We start from the raw sequence: 18,946 nt of genomic DNA on the forward strand, positions 1-18,946 counted from the left end.
TGGGGCGATCTGCAGGATTGCCAAACGCGTCGTAGACGTCGTTTTTTCCCGAACCAGTTGTTCGATTTGCAGATTAGTTTTGTATTGGTTGCTACGCACGATTGTCTCTTCTGGTGTTGAGATTTTGGCTGCTGCCACGAGTACTGACTCCAGGGCATCAGCACAGAAGTCGATGTCGTTCTCTATGTTTAACTGTGGTGTTAGTTCAATGTGGGAACTTACGTACTTTTTGTACTTTAGCCAGTTAGTTCTAGTCGAGGTCAGCCTGAAGGGGTGCTCGATTACTTTCGGGCTTTGAAGGAGAGTTATTAAAACAGGCGAGTGGTCCGATGATAAGTCCGATAGCGATTTGGCGCTGACTAAATTTCTTGGGATGTTCTTGGTCACAGCGAAGTCAATTAAGTCCGGGAGTTTTCTGGGGTCAGCTGGCCAATATGTGGGGCTGCCAGGGGAGACATAGTCGAGTTTGTTGCTCAAATTTATGATTGCTTTATACAGTTGTCTTCCTTTGGGCGTCACTAGTCTTGATCCCCAGTGCGTGTGCTTGGCGTTGTAGTCTCCTCCTGCTATAAAGCGATCTCCGAGTGAATTGTAGAAGTCCAAGAATTGCTCTTCAGTTATTGTAAAACGCGGTGGGCAATAGACAGCGGCTATAGTGATACTGCCGTCGCCTGCTTGTAGTTTTATAGATGTTGCCTGCAAATAATTTGTTGCAAACCTCTGGTGAAAGTGGTGCTTAATGCGTTCCCTGATTAGGATTCCAGTTCCTCCGTGAGCCTTACCGTCCGGATGATCTGTGCAGTATGAAGTATAACCTCTTATTTGCAAGTTGTATTTACTTGTGAGATGCGTTTCTGCCAGCAGCATTACATCTATTTGGTTTTCATTGAGGAATTGAGTTATTTCAAGTTTGTGCCGTGAAACGCCATTGGCATTCCACATGGATATTCGAAGACAAGACATCGATTATTTAGATTGTTGGGATGTGAGCAAATTTATTAAAATGTTTTGATTTTGCATAAGGTTTGTCATTGTTGTTTTCATGAAGGACATAAATTCCATCATACCCTGTTGTAAAGTCAGCATCATGGTTTCCATGCTGTTTGGTATTTGTCCTATTGCTTGCTGAGGTGTTATTATATTTTGCTCAGAGCATTGAGCTTGTGGGAACCCCGTCTGATTGGCAAGTCCTGATTTTAGGGCACTGGCGTATGAAACTCCCCCATTTGTGTTGAGGGGCCCAAATGAAGATCTGGCTGCTTTCGCAAAGAAAACATTAGGTGTGGTTTGGGATTGCACGTACGCATTTCGTGCATTCTGGGAGCGTGCTTGTTTTGCTTGTTGAAACTGACTCTTTAGCTCTTTATAGACCGGGCAGCCTCTGTAGTTTGCGGTATGGTTATCTCCACAGTTAGCGCATTTCTTTGTCTTTTGGTCTTCTTTGCTTGCAGGGCAAGGTTCGGATTTGTGGAAGCCACCACAAGCTACGCAGACTGAACGAAGCCCGCAGTTGTTTCTGGTGTGTCCATACTCTTGGCAGTTTGTGCATTGTAGCGGGCCTTCTGTGCAACAGGTATTGCAGTTTATAGATCGGGTGCACTTCATTTTTCTTCAAGGCTCTGCTTTCAGGCTCCAGTTCGACCTTAAAGAGTGGTTGCGGCTTTTTATTTTTGTTGATAATATTAATAATATTTTTGGAGAAGAATCCTTTTTCTTTCAGTGCCTCTTTTACCTCATTGGTGGATACGTCGGGCTCTATGCCCTTTAGCACTACTTGCAAGCCCTTGCTACTCTTGAGCTGGTACGTGTAGTAGGGTTTCCTAGCCTCGTCTAGGTAATTTGTTACAGCTCTGAATTGATCTTCTGTTTTAGCTTGAAGCTTTGTTTCATGAATATTCCCTTTAACAAGGGGAGTAACATAAAAGTTGTCATTCCCGACCAGCGCAACAATTTTCTTTACTAGGGCATTTGAGTTCTGTTCCCTTATGTAAATTGGTGGGGGCTTTGGTTTCTTTTGAACAGCCTGTCCAGATTCGGATTGGTTATTATCAATTTCCGACAATAGGGCGAATCTGTTGTTACTAGATGCCCCTGGTTGTTCGCTGCCTTTATTAGGGCAATTTTGTTTTGGTTTATTTCCAACCATTTTATTTTGCGGGCTTAGCTTCCGTTTGATTTGGATGTAACGGTCCATGACAGTCTGTATAGCCGGACCCACTTGTTGTTGTTTGATATTGCCGATATTGGCACTCGTACTTACACTTGGCTTTGTAGTTTTATTCGGCGCTGCAGAAGTTGCAAACGCATTCGAAATCGCGTTGTTGTTAACGGCGACCGTTGATGTTGTTGTTGCAGTGGCTGCGGTTGCAGAAATTAACGAGGTCGCAGTGCTCGTGGCTGGTGAGCTGTTAGTCGAAGCTGGGGGTGGGGTTCTACACTGCAAGCTCCATGAAGTGGGAGTTGGTGTGAGTAGGGCGGGAGAACAAGACCGTGCTCTCGCACTGTCAATGGTCAGTAGGGCTGAGTTGCTCTTTGAAGAAGTTCTTTCTACTTCTGTATCGCGGGTTGAGAAATAAGAAATATAACTGTTTCTCTGGTCTACGGAGCTTCTACGCTCATTTTTTGAATCGCCGCTCATTGAGCTATCACTCGTGGCACTTCTTAGTTTTTATAATAACTTTGCACTAGTTTTTTACATAGCACTAATTATTATTTACTGTTTTTAGCAATAAGATTGCCTTTATTACACCACTCTAGTATTTTTAGTTATTGTTTTTCACTTTTGAGCTGTTTTTTTCCGGAGCTCGCGCAAAACACGTCTGCACTATCCGGCTGTTGTTTGTTGTTTTTGATGAAAGTTAAATTGAAAAATTTGAATGCAGATTTTTAGAGAATCGAATCAGAAGTCTTTAGAGGTATGCCACTTTGGAATCGGCTTAAGTTTGGTTAAGGTCTGGACTGTCTAAGTCCAATTTTTAGTCACTCTGTTACAAGTCCTCCGAAATCTAGAAATAACTGACATGAAAATGGGTCAAAAAATTAATCGACGTTAAATTGAAAAATTTGAATGCAGATTTTTAGAGAATCGAATCAGAAGTCTTTAGAGGTATGCCACTTTGCAATCGGCTTTAGCTTGGTAAAGTTATGGACTCTCGAAGTTCAATTTTGGGTCAAAGTTAAACAAGTCAAATTAGAAATAACTGACATGAAAATGGGTGAAAAATTTGATCACAGTTAAATTGAAAAATTTGAATGCAGATTTTTAGAGAATCGAATCAGAAGTCTTTAGAGGTATGCCACTTTGGAATCGGCTTAAGTTTGATAAAGATATGGACTCTCTAAGTCCAATTTTGAGTCACTCTGTTAAAAGTCCTCGGAAAACTAGAAATAACTGACATGAAAATGGGTCAAAAATTTGATCAACGTTAAATTGAAAAATTTGAATGCAGATTTTTAGAGAATCGAATCAGAAGTTTTTAGAGGTATGCCACTTTGGAATCGGCTTAAGTTTGGTAAAGTTATGGACTCTCGAAGTTCAATTTTGGGTCAAAGTTAAACAAGTCAAATTAGAAATAACTGACATGAAAATGGGTGAAAAATTTGATCACAGTTAAATTGAAAAATTTGCATGCAGATTTTTAGAGAATCGAATCGGAAGTCTTTAGAGGTATGCCACTTTGGAATCGGCTTAAGTTTGGTTAAGTTATGGATTCTCTAAGTCCAATTTTGAGTCACTCTGTTACAAGTCATCGGAAAATTGGAAATAACTGACATTGAAAAATTTAAATGCAGATTTTTAGAGAATCGAATCAGAAGTCTTTAGAGGTATGCCACTTTGGAATCGGCTTAAGTTTGGTAAAGTTATGGACTCCCGAAGTCCAATTTTGGGTCAACGTTAAATAAGTCAAATTAAAAAAATTTGATCAACGTTAAATTGAAAAATATGAATGCAGATTTTTAGAGAATCGAATCAGAAGTCTTTAGAGGTATGCCACTTTGGAATCGGCTTAAGTTTGGTTAAGTTATGGATTCTCTAAGTCCAATTTTGAGTCACTCTGTTACAAGTCATCGGAAAATTGGAAATAACTGACATTGAAAAATTTAAATGCAGATTTTTAGAGAATCGAATCAGACGTCTTTAGAGGGATGCCACTTTGGAATCGGCTTAAGTTTGGTTAAGTTATGGATTCTCTAAGTCCAATTTTGAGTCACTCTGTTACAAGTCATCGGAAAATTGGAAATAACTGACATTGAAAAATTTAAATGCAGATTTTTAGAGAATCGAATCAGAAGTCTTTAGAGGTATGCCACTTTGCAATCGGCTTAAGCTTGGTAAAGTTATGGACTCTCGAAGTTCAATTTTGGGTCAAAGTTAAACAAGTCAAATTAGAAATAACTGACATGAAAATGGGTCAAAAATTTGATCACAGTTAAATTGAAAAATTTGAATGCAGATTTTTAGAGAATCGAATCAGAAGTCTTTAGAGATATGCCACTTTGGAATCGGCTTAAGTTTGGTAAAGTTATGGACTCTCTAAGTCCAATTTTTAGTCACTCTGTTAAAAGTCCTCGGAAAACTAGAAATAACTGACATGAAAATGGGTCAAAAATTTGATCAACGTTAAATTGAAAAATTTGAATGCAGATTTTTAGAGAATCGAATCAGAAGTTTTTAGAGGTATGCCACTTTGGAATCGGCTTAAGTTTGGTAAAGTTATGGACTCTCGAAGTTCAATTTTGGGTCAAAGTTAAACAAGTCAAATTAGAAATAACTGACATGAAAATGGGTGAAAAATTTGATCACAGTTAAATTGAAAAATTTGAATGCAGATTTTTAGAGAATCGAATCGGAAGTCTTTAGAGGTATGCCACTTTGGAATCGGCTTAAGTTTGGTTAAGTTTTGGATTCTCTAAGTCCAATTTTGAGTCACTCTGTTACAAGTCATCGGAAAATTGGAAATAACTGACATTGAAAAATTTAAATGCAGATTTTTAGAGAATCGAATCAGAAGTCTTTAGAGGTATGCCACTTTGGAATCGGCTTAAGTTTGGTAAAGTTATGGACTCCCGAAGTCCAATTTTGGGTCAACGTTAAATAAGTCAAATTAAAAAAATTTGATCAACGTTAAATTGAAAAATATGAATGCAGATTTTTAGAGAATCGAATCAGAAGTCTTTAGAGGTATGCCACTTTGGAATCGGCTTAAGTTTGGTTAAGTTATGGATTCTCTAAGTCCAATTTTGAGTCAATCTGTTACAAGTCATCGGAAAATTGGAAATAACTGACATTGAAAAATTTAAATGCAGATTTTTAGAGAATCGAATCAGACGTCTTTAGAGGGATGCCACTTTGGAATCGGCTTAAGTTTGGTTAAGTTATGGATTCTCTAAGTCCAATTTTGAGTCACTCTGTTACAAGTCATCGGAAAATTGGAAATAACTGACATTGAAAAATTTAAATGCAGATTTTTAGAGAATCGAATCAGAAGTCTTTTGAGGTATGCCACTTTGGAATCGGCTTAAGTTTGGTAAAGTTATGGACTCCCGAAAATTTAAATGCAGATTTTTAGAGAATCGAATCAGAAGTCTTTAGAGGTATGCCACTTTGCAATCGGCTTAAGCTTGGTAAAGTTATGGACTCTCGAAGTTCAATTTTGGGTCAAAGTTAAACAAGTCAAATTAGAAATAACTGACATGAAAATGGGTCAAAAATTTGATCACTGTTAAATTGAAAAATTTGAATGCAGATTTTTAGAGAATCGAATCAGAAGTCTTTAGAGGTATGCCACTTTGGAATCGGCTTAAGTTTGGTTAAGTTATGGATTCTCTAAGTCCAATTTTGAGTCACTCTGTTACAAGTCATCGGAAAATTGGAAATAACTGACATTGAAAAATTTAAATGCAGATTTTTAGAGAATCGAATCAGAAGTCTTTAGAGGGATGCCACTTTGGAATCGGCTTAAGTTTGGTTAAGTTATGGATTCTCTAAGTCCAATTTTGAGTCACTCTGTTACAAGTCATCGGAAAATTGGAAATAACTGACATTGAAAAATTTTAATGCAGATTTTTAGAGAATCGAATCAGAAGTCTTTAGAGGTATGCCACTTTGGAATCGGCTTAAGTTTGGTTAAGTTATGGATTCTCTAAGTCCAATTTTGAGTCACTCTGTTACAAGTCATCGGAAAATTGGAAATACTTGACATTGAAAAATTTAAATGCAGATTTTTAGAGAATCGAATCAGAAGACTTTAGAGGTATGCCACTTTGGAATCGGCTCAAGTTTGGTAAAGTTATGGACTCCCGAAGTCCAATTTTGGGTCAACGTTAAATAAGTCAAATTAAAAAAATTTGATCAACGTTAAATTGAAAAATATGAATGCAGATTTTTAGAGAATCGAATCAGAAGTCTTTAGAGGTATGCCACTTTGGAATCGGCTTAAGTTTGGTTAAGTTATGGATTCTCTAAGTCCAATTTTGAGTCACTCTGTTACAAGTCATCGGAAAATTGGATATAACTGACATTGAAAAATTTAAATGCAGATTTTTAGAGAATCGAATCAGACGTCTTTAGAGGGATGCCACTTTGGAATCGGCTTAAGTTTGGTTAAGTTATGGATTCTCTAAGTCCAATTTTGGGTCACTCTGTTACAAGTCATCGGAAAATTGGAAATAACTGACATTGAAAAATTTAAATGCAGATTTTTAGAGAATCGAATCAGAAGTCTTTAGAGGTATGCCACTTTGCAATCGGCTTAAGCTTGGTAAAGTTATGGACTCTCGAAGTTCAATTTTGGGTCAAAGTTAAACAAGTCAAATTAGAAATAACTGACATGAAAATGGGTCAAAAATTTGATCACAGTTAAATTGAAAAATTTGAATGCAGATTTTTAGAGAATCGAATCAGAAGTCTTTAGAGATATGCCACTTTGGAATCGGCTTAAGTTTGGTAAAGTTATGGACTCTCTAAGTCCAATTTTTAGTCACTCTGTTAAAAGTCCTCGGAAAACTAGAAATAACTGACATGAAAATGGGTCAAAAATTTGATCAACGTTAAATTGAAAAATTTGAATGCAGATTTTTAGAGAATCGAATCAGAAGTTTTTAGAGGTATGCCACTTTGGAATCGGCTTAAGTTTGGTAAAGTTATGGACTCTCGAAGTTCAATTTTGGGTCAAAGTTAAACAAGTCAAATTAGAAATAACTGACATGAAAATGGGTGAAAAATTTGATCACAGTTAAATTGAAAAATTTGAATGCAGATTTTTAGAGAATCGAATCGGAAGTCTTTAGAGGTATGCCACTTTGGAATCGGCTTAAGTTTGGTTAAGTTTTGGATTCTCTAAGTCCAATTTTGAGTCACTCTGTTACAAGTCATCGGAAAATTGGAAATAACTGACATTGAAAAATTTAAATGCAGATTTTTAGAGAATCGAATCAGAAGTCTTTAGAGGTATGCCACTTTGGAATCGGCTTAAGTTTGGTTAAGTTATGGATTCTCTAAGTCCAATTTTGAGTCACTCTGTTACAAGTCATCGGAAAATTGGAAATAACTGACATTGAAAAATTTAAATGCAGATTTTTAGAGAATCGAATCAGACGTCTTTAGAGGGATGCCACTTTGGAATCGGCTTAAGTTTGGTTAAGTTATGGATTCTCTAAGTCCAATTTTGAGTCACTCTGTTACAAGTCATCGGAAAATTGGAAATAACTGACATTGAAAAATTTAAATGCAGATTTTTAGAGAATCGAATCAGAAGTCTTTTGAGGTATGCCACTTTGGAATCGGCTTAAGTTTGGTAAAGATATGGACTCCCGAAAATTTAAATGCAGATTTTTAGAGAATCGAATCAGAAGTCTTTAGAGGTATGCCACTTTGCAATCGGCTTAAGCTTGGTAAAGTTATGGACTCTCGAAGTTCAATTTTGGGTCAAAGTTAAACAAGTCAAATTAGAAATAACTGACATGAAAATGGGTCAAAAATTTGATCACAGTTAAATTGAAAAATTTGAATGCAGATTTTTAGAGAATCGAATCAGAAGTCTTTAGAGGTATGCCACTTTGGAATCGGCTTAAGTTTGGTTAAGTTATGGATTCTCTAAGTCCAATTTTGAGTCACTCTGTTACAAGTCATCGGAAAATTGGAAATAACTGACATTGAAAAATTTAAATGCAGATTTTTAGAGAATCGAATCAGAAGTCTTTAGAGGGATGCCACTTTGGAATCGGCTTAAGTTTGGTTAAGTTATGGATTCTCTAAGTCCAATTTTGAGTCACTCTGTTACAAGTCATCGGAAAATTGGAAATAACTGACATTGAAAAATTTAAATGCAGATTTTTAGAGAATCGAATCAGAAGTCTTTAGAGGTATGCCACTTTGGAATCGGCTTAAGTTTGGTTAAGTTATGTATTCTCTAAGTCCAATTTTGAGTCACTCTGTTACAAGTCATCGGAAAATTGGAAATAACTGACATTGAAAAATTTAAATGCAGATTTTTAGAGAATCGAATCAGAAGACTTTAGAGGTATGCCACTTTGGAATCGGCTCAAGTTTGGTAAAGTTATGGACTCCCGAAGTCCAATTTTGGGTCAACGTTAAATAAGTCAAATTAAAAAAATTTGATCAACGTTAAATTGAAAAATATGAATGCAGATTTTTAGAGAATCGAATCAGAAGTCTTTAGAGGTATGCCACTTTGGAATCGGCTTAAGTTTGGTTAAGTTATGGATTCTCTAAGTCCAATTTTGAGTCACTCTGTTACAAGTCATCGGAAAATTGGAAATAACTGACATTGAAAAATTTAAATGCAGATTTTTAGAGAATCGAATCAGACGTCTTTAGAGGGATGCCACTTTGGAATCGGCTTAAGTTTGGTTAAGTTATGGATTCTCTAAGTCCAATTTTGGGTCACTCTGTTACAAGTCATCGGAAAATTGGAAATAACTGACATTGAAAAATTTAAATGCAGATTTTTAGAGAATCGAATCAGAAGTCTTTAGAGGTATGCCACTTTGCAATCGGCTTAAGCTTGGTAAAGTTATGGACTCTCGAAGTTCAATTTTGGGTCAAAGTTAAACAAGTCAAATTAGAAATAACTGACATGAAAATGGGTCAAAAATTTGATCACAGTTAAATTGAAAAATTTGAATGCAGATTTTTAGAGAATCGAATCAGAAGTCTTTAGAGATATGCCACTTTGGAATCGGCTTAAGTTTGGTAAAGTTATGGACTCTCTAAGTCCAATTTTTAGTCACTCTGTTAAAAGTCCTCGGAAAACTAGAAATAACTGACATGAAAATGGGTCAAAAATTTGATCAACGTTAAATTGAAAAATTTGAATGCAGATTTTTAGAGAATCGAATCAGAAGTTTTTAGAGGTATGCCACTTTGGAATCGGCTTAAGTTTGGTAAAGTTATGGACTCTCGAAGTTCAATTTTGGGTCAAAGTTAAACAAGTCAAATTAGAAATAACTGACATGAAAATGGGTCAAAAATTTGATCACAGTTAAATTGAAAAATTTGAATGCAGATTTTTAGAGAATCGAATCAGAAGTCTTTAGAGGTATGCCACTTTGGAATCGGCTTAAGTTTGGTTAAGTTATGGATTCTCTAAGTCCAATTTTGAGTCACTCTGTTACAAGTCATCGGAAAATTGGAAATAACTGACATTGAAAAATTTAAATGCAGATTTTTAGAGAATCGAATCAGAAGTCTTTAGAGGGATGCCACTTTGGAATCGGCTTAAGTTTGGTTAAGTTATGGATTCTCTAAGTCCAATTTTGAGTCACTCTGTTACAAGTCATCGGAAAATTGGAAATAACTGACATTGAAAAATTTAAATGCAGATTTTTAGAGAATCGAATCAGAAGTCTTTAGAGGTATGCCACTTTGGAATCGGCTTAAGTTTGGTTAAGTTATGTATTCTCTAAGTCCAATTTTGAGTCACTCTGTTACAAGTCATCGGAAAATTGGAAATAACTGACATTGAAAAATTTAAATGCAGATTTTTAGAGAATCGAATCAGAAGACTTTAGAGGTATGCCACTTTGGAATCGGCTCAAGTTTGGTAAAGTTATGGACTCCCGAAGTCCAATTTTGGGTCAACGTTAAATAAGTCAAATTAAAAAAATTTGATCAACGTTAAATTGAAAAATATGAATGCAGATTTTTAGAGAATCGAATCAGAAGTCTTTAGAGGTATGCCACTTTGGAATCGGCTTAAGTTTGGTTAAGTTATGGATTCTCTAAGTCCAATTTTGAGTCACTCTGTTACAAGTCATCGGAAAATTGGAAATAACTGACATTGAAAAATTTAAATGCAGATTTTTAGAGAATCGAATCAGACGTCTTTAGAGGGATGCCACTTTGGAATCGGCTTAAGTTTGGTTAAGTTATGGATTCTCTAAGTCCAATTTTGGGTCACTCTGTTACAAGTCATCGGAAAATTGGAAATAACTGACATTGAAAAATTTAAATGCAGATTTTTAGAGAATCGAATCAGAAGTCTTTAGAGGTATGCCACTTTGCAATCGGCTTAAGCTTGGTAAAGTTATGGACTCTCGAAGTTCAATTTTGGGTCAAAGTTAAACAAGTCAAATTAGAAATAACTGACATGAAAATGGGTCAAAAATTTGATCACAGTTAAATTGAAAAATTTGAATGCAGATTTTTAGAGAATCGAATCAGAAGTCTTTAGAGATATGCCACTTTGGAATCGGCTTAAGTTTGGTAAAGTTATGGACTCTCTAAGTCCAATTTTTAGTCACTCTGTTAAAAGTCCTCGGAAAACTAGAAATAACTGACATGAAAATGGGTCAAAAATTTGATCAACGTTAAATTGAAAAATTTGAATGCAGATTTTTAGAGAATCGAATCAGAAGTTTTTAGAGGTATGCCACTTTGGAATCGGCTTAAGTTTGGTAAAGTTATGGACTCTCGAAGTTCAATTTTGGGTCAAAGTTAAACAAGTCAAATTAGAAATAACTGACATGAAAATGGGTGAAAAATTTGATCACAGTTAAATTGAAAAATTTAAATGCAGATTTTTAGAGAATCGAATCAGAAGTCTTTAGAGGTATGCCACTTTGGAATCGGCTTAAGTTTGGTTAAGTTATGGATTCTCTAAGTCCAATTTTGAGTCACTCTGTTACAAGTCATCGGAAAATTGGAAATAACTGACATTGAAAAATTTAAATGCAGATTTTTAGAGAATCGAATCAGACGTCTTTAGAGGGATGCCACTTTGGAATCGGCTTAAGTTTGGTTAAGTTATGGATTCTCTAAGTCCAATTTTGAGTCACTCTGTTACAAGTCATCGGAAAATTGGAAATAACTGACATTGAAAAATTTAAATGCAGATTTTTAGAGAATCGAATCAGAAGTCTTTAGAGGTATGCCACTTTGCAATCGGCTTAAGCTTGGTAAAGTTATGGACTCTCGAAGTTCAATTTTGGGTCAAAGTTAAACAAGTCAAATTAGAAATAACTGACATGAAAATGGGTCAAAAATTTGATAACAGTTAAATTGAAAAATTTGAATGCAGATTTTTAGAGAATCGAATCAGAAGTCTTTAGAGATATGCCACTTTGGAATCGGCTTAAGTTTGGTAAAGTTATGGACTCTCGAAGTTCAATTTTGGGTCAAAGTTAAACAAGTCAAATTAGAAATAACTGACATGAAAATGGGTGAAAAATTTGATCACAGTTAAATTGAAAAATTTGAATGCAGATTTTTAGAGAATCGAATCGGAAGTCTTTAGAGGTATGCCACTTTGGAATCGGCTTAAGTTTGGTTAAGTTATGGATTCTCTAAGTCCAATTTTGAGTCACTCTGTTACAAGTCATCGGAAAATTGGAAATAACTGACATTGAAAAATTTAAATGCAGATTTTTAGAGAATCGAATCAGAAGTCTTTAGAGTTATGCCACTTTGGAATCGGCTTAAGTTTGGTAAAGTTATGGACTCCCGAAGTCCAATTTTGGGTCAACGTTAAATAAGTCAAATTAAAAAAATTTGATCAACGTTAAATTGAAAAATATGAATGCAGATTTTTAGAGAATCGAATCAGAAGTCTTTAGAGGTATGCCACTTTGGAATCGGCTTAAGTTTGGTTAAGTTATGGATTCTCTAAGTCCAATTTTGAGTCACTCTGTTACAAGTCATCGGAAAATTGGAAATAACTGACATTGAAAAATTTAAATGCAGATTTTTAGAGAATCGAATCAGACGTCTTTAGAGGGATGCCACTTTGGAATCGGCTTAAGTTTGGTTAAGTTATGGATTCTCTAAGTCCAATTTTGAGTCACTCTGTTACAAGTCATCGGAAAATTGGAAATAACTGACATTGAAAAATTTAAATGCAGATTTTTAGAGAATCGAATCAGACGACTTTAGAGGGATGCCACTTTGGAATCGGCTTAAGTTTGGTTAAGTTATGGATTCTCTAAGTCCAATTTTGGGTCACTCTGTTACAAGTCATCGGAAAATTGGAAATAACTGACATTGAAAAATTTAAATGCAGATTTTTAGAGAATCGAATCAGAAGTCTTTAGAGGTATGCCACTTTGGAATCGGCTTAAGTTTGGTAAAGTTATGGACTCCCGAAGTCCAATTTTGGGTCAACGTTAAATAAGTCATATTAAAAAAATTTGATCAACGTTAAATTGAAAAATATGAATGCAGATTTTTAGAGAATCGAATCAGAAGTCTTTAGAGATATGCCACTTTGGAATCGGCTTAAGTTTGGTAAAGTTATGGACTCTCTAAGTCCAATTTTTAGTCACTCTGTTAAAAGTCCTCGGAAAACTAGAAATAACTGACATGAAAATGGGTCAAAAATTTGATCAACGTTAAATTGAAAAATTTGAATGCAGATTTTTAGAGAATCGAATCAGAAGTTTTTAGAGGTATGCCACTTTGGAATCGGCTTAAGTTTGGTAAAGTTATGGACTCTCGAAGTTCAATTTTGGGTCAAAGTTAAACAAGTCAAATTAGAAATAACTGACATGAAAATGGGTGAAAAATTTGATCACAGTTAAATTGAAAAATTTGAATGCAGATTTTTAGAGAATCGAATCGGAAGTCTTTAGAGGTATGCCACTTTGGAATCGTCTTAAGTTTGGTTAAGTTATGGATTCTCTAAGTCCAATTTTGAGTCACTCTGTTACAAGTCATCGGAAAATTGGAAATAACTGACATTGAAAAATTTAAATGCAGATTTTTAGAGAATCGAATCAGAAGTCTTTAGAGGTATGCCACTTTGGAATCGGCTTAAGTTTGGTAAAGTTATGGACTCCCGAAGTCCAATTTTGGGTCAACGTTAAATAAGTCAAATTAAAAAAATTTGATCAACGTTAAATTGAAAAATATGAATGCAGATTTTTAGAGAATCGAATCAGAAGTCTTTAGAGGTATGCCACTTTGGAATCGGCTTAAGTTTGGTTAAGTTATGGATTCTCTAAGTCCAATTTTGAGTCACTCTGTTACAAGTCATCGGAAAATTGGAAATAACTGACATTGAAAAATTTAAATGCAGATTTTTAGAGAATCGAATCAGACGTCTTTAGAGGGATGCCACTTTGGAATCGGCTTAAGTTTGGTTAAGTTATGGATTCTCTAAGTCCAATTTTGAGTCACTCTGTTACAAGTCATCGGAAAATTGGAAATAACTGACATTGAAAAATTTAAATGCAGATTTTTAGAGAATCGAATCAGACGTCTTTAGAGGGATGCCACTTTGGAATCGGCTTAAGTTTGGTTAAGTTATGGATTCTCTAAGTCCAATTTTGAGTCACTCTGTTACAAGTCATCGGAAAATTGGAAATAACTGACATTGAAAAATTTAAATGCAGATTTGTAGAGAATCGAATCAGAAGTCTTTTGAGGTATGCCACTTTGGAATCGGCTTAAGTTTGGTAAAGTTATGGACTCCCGAAAATTTAAATGCAGATTTTTAGAGAATCGAATCAGAAGTCTTTAGAGGTATGCCACTTTGCAATCGGCTTAAGCTTGGTAAAGTTATGGACTCTCGAAGTTCAATTTTGGGTCAAAGTTAAACAAGTCAAATTAGAAATAACTGACATGAAAATGGGTCAAAAATTTGATCACAGTTAAATTGAAAAATTTGAATGCAGATTTTTAGAGAATCGAATCAGAAGTCTTTAGAGGTATGCCACTTTGGAATCGGCTTAAGTTTGGTTAAGTTATGGATTCTCTAAGTCCAATTTTGAGTCACTCTGTTACAAGTCATCGGAAAATTGGAAATAACTGACATTGAAAAATTTAAATGCAGATTTTTAGAGAATCGAATCAGACGTCTTTAGAGGGATGCCACTTTGGAATCGGCTTAAGTTTGGTTAAGTTATGGATTCTCTAAGTCCAATTTTGAGTCACTCTGTTACAAGTCATCGGAAAATTGGAAATAACTGACATTGAAAAATTTAAATGCAGATTTTTAGAGAATCGAATCAGAAGTCTTTTGAGGTATGCCACTTTGGAATCGGCTTAAGTTTGGTAAAGTTATGGACTCCCGAAAATTTAAATGCAGATTTTTAGAGAATCGAATCAGAAGTCTTTAGAGGTATGCCACTTTGCAATCGGCTTAAGCTTGGTAAAGTTATGGACTCTCGAAGTTCAATTTTGGGTCAAAGTTAAACAAGTCAAATTAGAAATAACTGACATGAAAATGGGTCAAAAATTTGATCACAGTTAAATTGAAAAATTTGAATGCAGATTTTTAGAGAATCGAATCAGAAGTCTTTAGAGGTATGCCACTTTGGAATCGGCTTAAGTTTGGTTAAGTTATGGATTCTCTAAGTCCAATTTTGAGTCACTCTGTTACAAGTCATCGGAAAATTGGAAATAACTGACATTGAAAAATTTAAATGCAGATTTTTAGAGAATCGAATCAGACGTCTTTAGAGGGATGCCACTTTGGAATCGGCTTAAGTTTGGTTAAGTTATGGATTCTCTAAGTCCAATTTTGAGTCACTCTGTTACAAGTCATCGGAAAATTGGAAATAACTGACATTGAAAAATTTAAATGCAGATTTTTAGAGAATCGAATCAGAAGTCTTTAGAGGTATGCCACTTTGCAATCGGCTTAAGCTTGGTAAAGTTATGGACTCTCGAAGTTCAATTTTGGGTCAAAGTTAAACAAGTCAAATTAGAAATAACTGACATGAAAATGGGTCAAAAATTTGATAACAGTTAAATTGAAAAATTTGAATGCAGATTTTTAGAGAATCGAATCAGAAGTCTTTAGAGATATGCCACTTTGGAATCGGCTTAAGTTTGGTAAAGTTATGGACTCTCTAAGTCCAATTTTTAGTCACTCTGTTAAAAGTCCTCGGAAAACTAGAAATAACTGACATGAAAATGGGTCAAAAATTTGATCAACGTTAAATTGAAAAATTTGAATGCAGATTTTTAGAGAATCGAATCAGAAGTTTTTAGAGGTATGCCACTTTGGAATCGGCTTAAGTTTGGTAAAGTTATGGACTCTCGAAGTTCAATTTTGGGTCAAAGTTAAACAAGTCAAATTAGAAATAACTGACATGAAAATGGGTGAAAAATTTGATCAACGTTAAATTGAAAAATTTGAATGCAGATTTTTAGAGAATCGAATCGGAAGTCTTTAGAGGTATGCCACTTTGGAATCGGCTTAAGTTTGGTTAAGTTATGGATTCTCTAAGTCCAATTTTGAGTCACTCTGTTACAAGTCATCGGAAAATTGGAAATAACTGACATTGAAAAATTTAAATGCAGATTTTTAGAGAATCGAATCAGAAGTCTTTAGAGGTATGCCACTTTGGAATCGGCTTAAGTTTGGTAAAGTTATGGACTCCCGAAGTCCAATTTTGGGTCAACGTTAAATAAGTCAAATTAAAAAAATTTGATCAACGTTAAATTGAAAAATATGAATGCAGATTTTTAGAGAATCGAATCAGAAGTCTTTAGAGGTATGCCACTTTGGAATCGGCTTAAGTTTGGTTAAGTTATGGATTCTCTAAGTCCAATTTTGAGTCACTCTGTTACAAGTCATCGGAAAATTGGAAATAACTGACATTGAAAAATTTAAATGCAGATTTTTAGAGAATCGAATCAGACGTCTTTAGAGGGATGCCACTTTGGAATCGGCTTAAGTTTGGTTAAGTTATGGATTCTCTAAGTCCAATTTTGAGTCACTCTGTTACAAGTCATCGGAAAATTGGAAATAACTGACATTGAAAAATTTAAATGCAGATTTTTAGAGAATCGAATCAGAAGTCTTTTGAGGTATGCCACTTTGGAATCGGCTTAAGTTTGGTAAAGTTATGGACTCCCGAAAATTTAAATGCAGATTTTTAGAGAATCGAATCAGAAGTCTTTAGAGGTATGCCACTTTGCAATCGGCTTAAGCTTGGTAAAGTTATGGACTCTCGAAGTTCAATTTTGGGTCAAAGTTAAACAAGTCAAATTAGAAATAACTGACATGAAAATGGGTCAAAAATTTGATCACAGTTAAATTGAAAAATTTGAATGCAGATTTTTAGAGAATCGAATCAGAAGTCTTTAGAGGTATGCCACTTTGGAATCGGCTTAAGTTTGGTTAAGTTATGGATTCTCTAAGTCCAATTTTGAGTCACTCTGTTACAAGTCATCGGAAAATTGGAAATAACTGACATTGAAAAATTTAAATGCAGATTTTTAGAGAATCGAATCAGAAGTCTTTAGAGGGATGCCACTTTGGAATCGGCTTAAGTTTGGTTAAGTTATGGATTCTCTAAGTCCAATTTTGAGTCACTCTGTTACAAGTCATCGGAAAATTGGAAATAACTGACATTGAAAAATTTAAATGCAGATTTTTAGAGAATCGAATCAGAAGTCTTTTGAGGTATGCCACTTTGGAATCGGCTTAAGTTTGGTAAAGTTATGGACTCCCGAAAATTTAAATGCAGATTTTTAGAGAATCGAATCAGAAGTCTTTAGAGGTATGCCACTTTGCAATCGGCTTAAGCTTGGTAAAGTTATGGACTCTCGAAGTTCAATTTTGGGTCAAAGTTAAACAAGTCAAATTAGAAATAACTGACATGAAAATGGGTCAAAAATTTGATCACAGTTAAATTGAAAAATTTGAATGCAGATTTTTAGAGAATCGAATCAGAAGTCTTTAGAGGTATGCCACTTTGGAATCGGCTTAAGTTTGGTTAAGTTATGGATTCTCTAAGTCCAATTTTGAGTCACTCTGTTACAAGTCATCGGAAAATTGGAAATAACTGACATTGAAAAATTTAAATGCAGATTTTTAGAGAATCGAATCAGACGTCTTTAGAGGGATGCCACTTTGGAATCGGCTTAAGTTTGGTTAAGTTATGGATTCTCTAAGTCCAATTTTGAGTCACTCTGTTACAAGTCATCGGAAAATTGGAAATAACTGACATTGAAAAATTTAAATGCAGATTTTTAGAGAATCGAATCAGAAGTCTTTAGAGGTATGCCACTTTGCAATCGGCTTAAGCTTGGTAAAGTTATGGACTCTCGAAGTTCAATTTTGGGTCAAAGTTAAACAAGTCAAATTAGAAATAACTGACATGAAAATGGGTCAAAAATTTGATAACAGTTAAATTGAAAAATTTGAATGCAGATTTTTAGAGAATCGAATCAGAAGTCTTTAGAGATATGCCACTTTGGAATCGGCTTAAGTTTGGTAAAGTTATGGACTCTCTAAGTCCAATTTTTAGTCACTCTGTTAAAAGTCCTCGGAAAACTAGAAATAACTGACATGAAAATGGGTCAAAAATTTGATCAACGTTAAATTGAAAAATTTGAATGCAGATTTTTAGAGAATCGAATCAGAAGTTTTTAGAGGTATGCCACTTTGGAATCGGCTTAAGTTTGGTAAAGTTATGGACTCTCGAAGTTCAATTTTGGGTCAAAGTTAAACAAGTCAAATTAGAAATAACTGACATGAAAATGGGTGAAAAATTTGATCAACGTTAAATTGAAAAATTTGAATGCAGATTTTTAGAGAATCGAATCGGAAGTCTTTAGAGGTATGCCACTTTGGAATCGGCTTAAGTTTGGTTAAGTTATGGATTCTCTAAGTCCAATTTTGAGTCACTCTGTTACAAGTCATCGGAAAATTGGAAATAACTGACATTGAAAAATTTAAATGCAGATTTTTAGAGAATCGAATCAGAAGTCTTTAGAGGTATGCCACTTTGGAATCGGCTTAAGTTTGGTAAAGTTATGGACTCCCGAAGTCCAATTTTGGGTCAACGTTAAATAAGTCAAATTAAAAAAATTTGATCAACGTTAAATTGAAAAATATGAATGCAGATTTTTAGAGAATCGAATCAGAAGTCTTTAGAGGTATGCCACTTTGGAATCGGCTTAAGTTTGGTTAAGTTATGGATTCTCTAAGTCCAATTTTGAGTCACTCTGTTACAAGTCATCGGAAAATTGGAAATAACTGACATTGAAAAATTTAAATGCAGATTTTTAGAGAATCGAATCAGACGTCTTTAGAGGGATGCCACTTTGGAATCGGCTTAAGTTTGGTTAAGTTATGGATTCTCTAAGTCCAATTTTGAGTCACTCTGTTACAAGTCATCGGAAAATTGGAAATAACTGACATTGAAAAATTTAAATGCAGATTTTTAGAGAATCGAATCAGAAGTCTTTTGAGGTATGCCACTTTGGAATCGGCTTAAGTTTGGTAAAGTTATGGACTCCCGAAAATTTAAATGCAGATTTTTAGAGAATCGAATCAGAAGTCTTTAGAGGTATGCCACTTTGCAATCGGCTTAAGCTTGGTAAAGTTATGGACTCTCGAAGTTCAATTTTGGGTCAAAGTTAAACAAGTCAAATTAGAAATAACTGACATGAAAATGGGTCAAAAATTTGATCACAGTTAAATTGAAAAATTTGAATGCAGATTTTTAGAGAATCGAATCAGAAGTCTTTAGA

The sequence above is a fragment of the Drosophila rhopaloa genome, unplaced genomic scaffold (assembly GCF_018152115.1).
Source record: "Drosophila rhopaloa isolate 14029-0021.01 unplaced genomic scaffold, ASM1815211v1 contig_92, whole genome shotgun sequence".
In the NCBI taxonomy this organism is placed as follows: domain Eukaryota; kingdom Metazoa; phylum Arthropoda; class Insecta; order Diptera; family Drosophilidae; genus Drosophila; species Drosophila rhopaloa.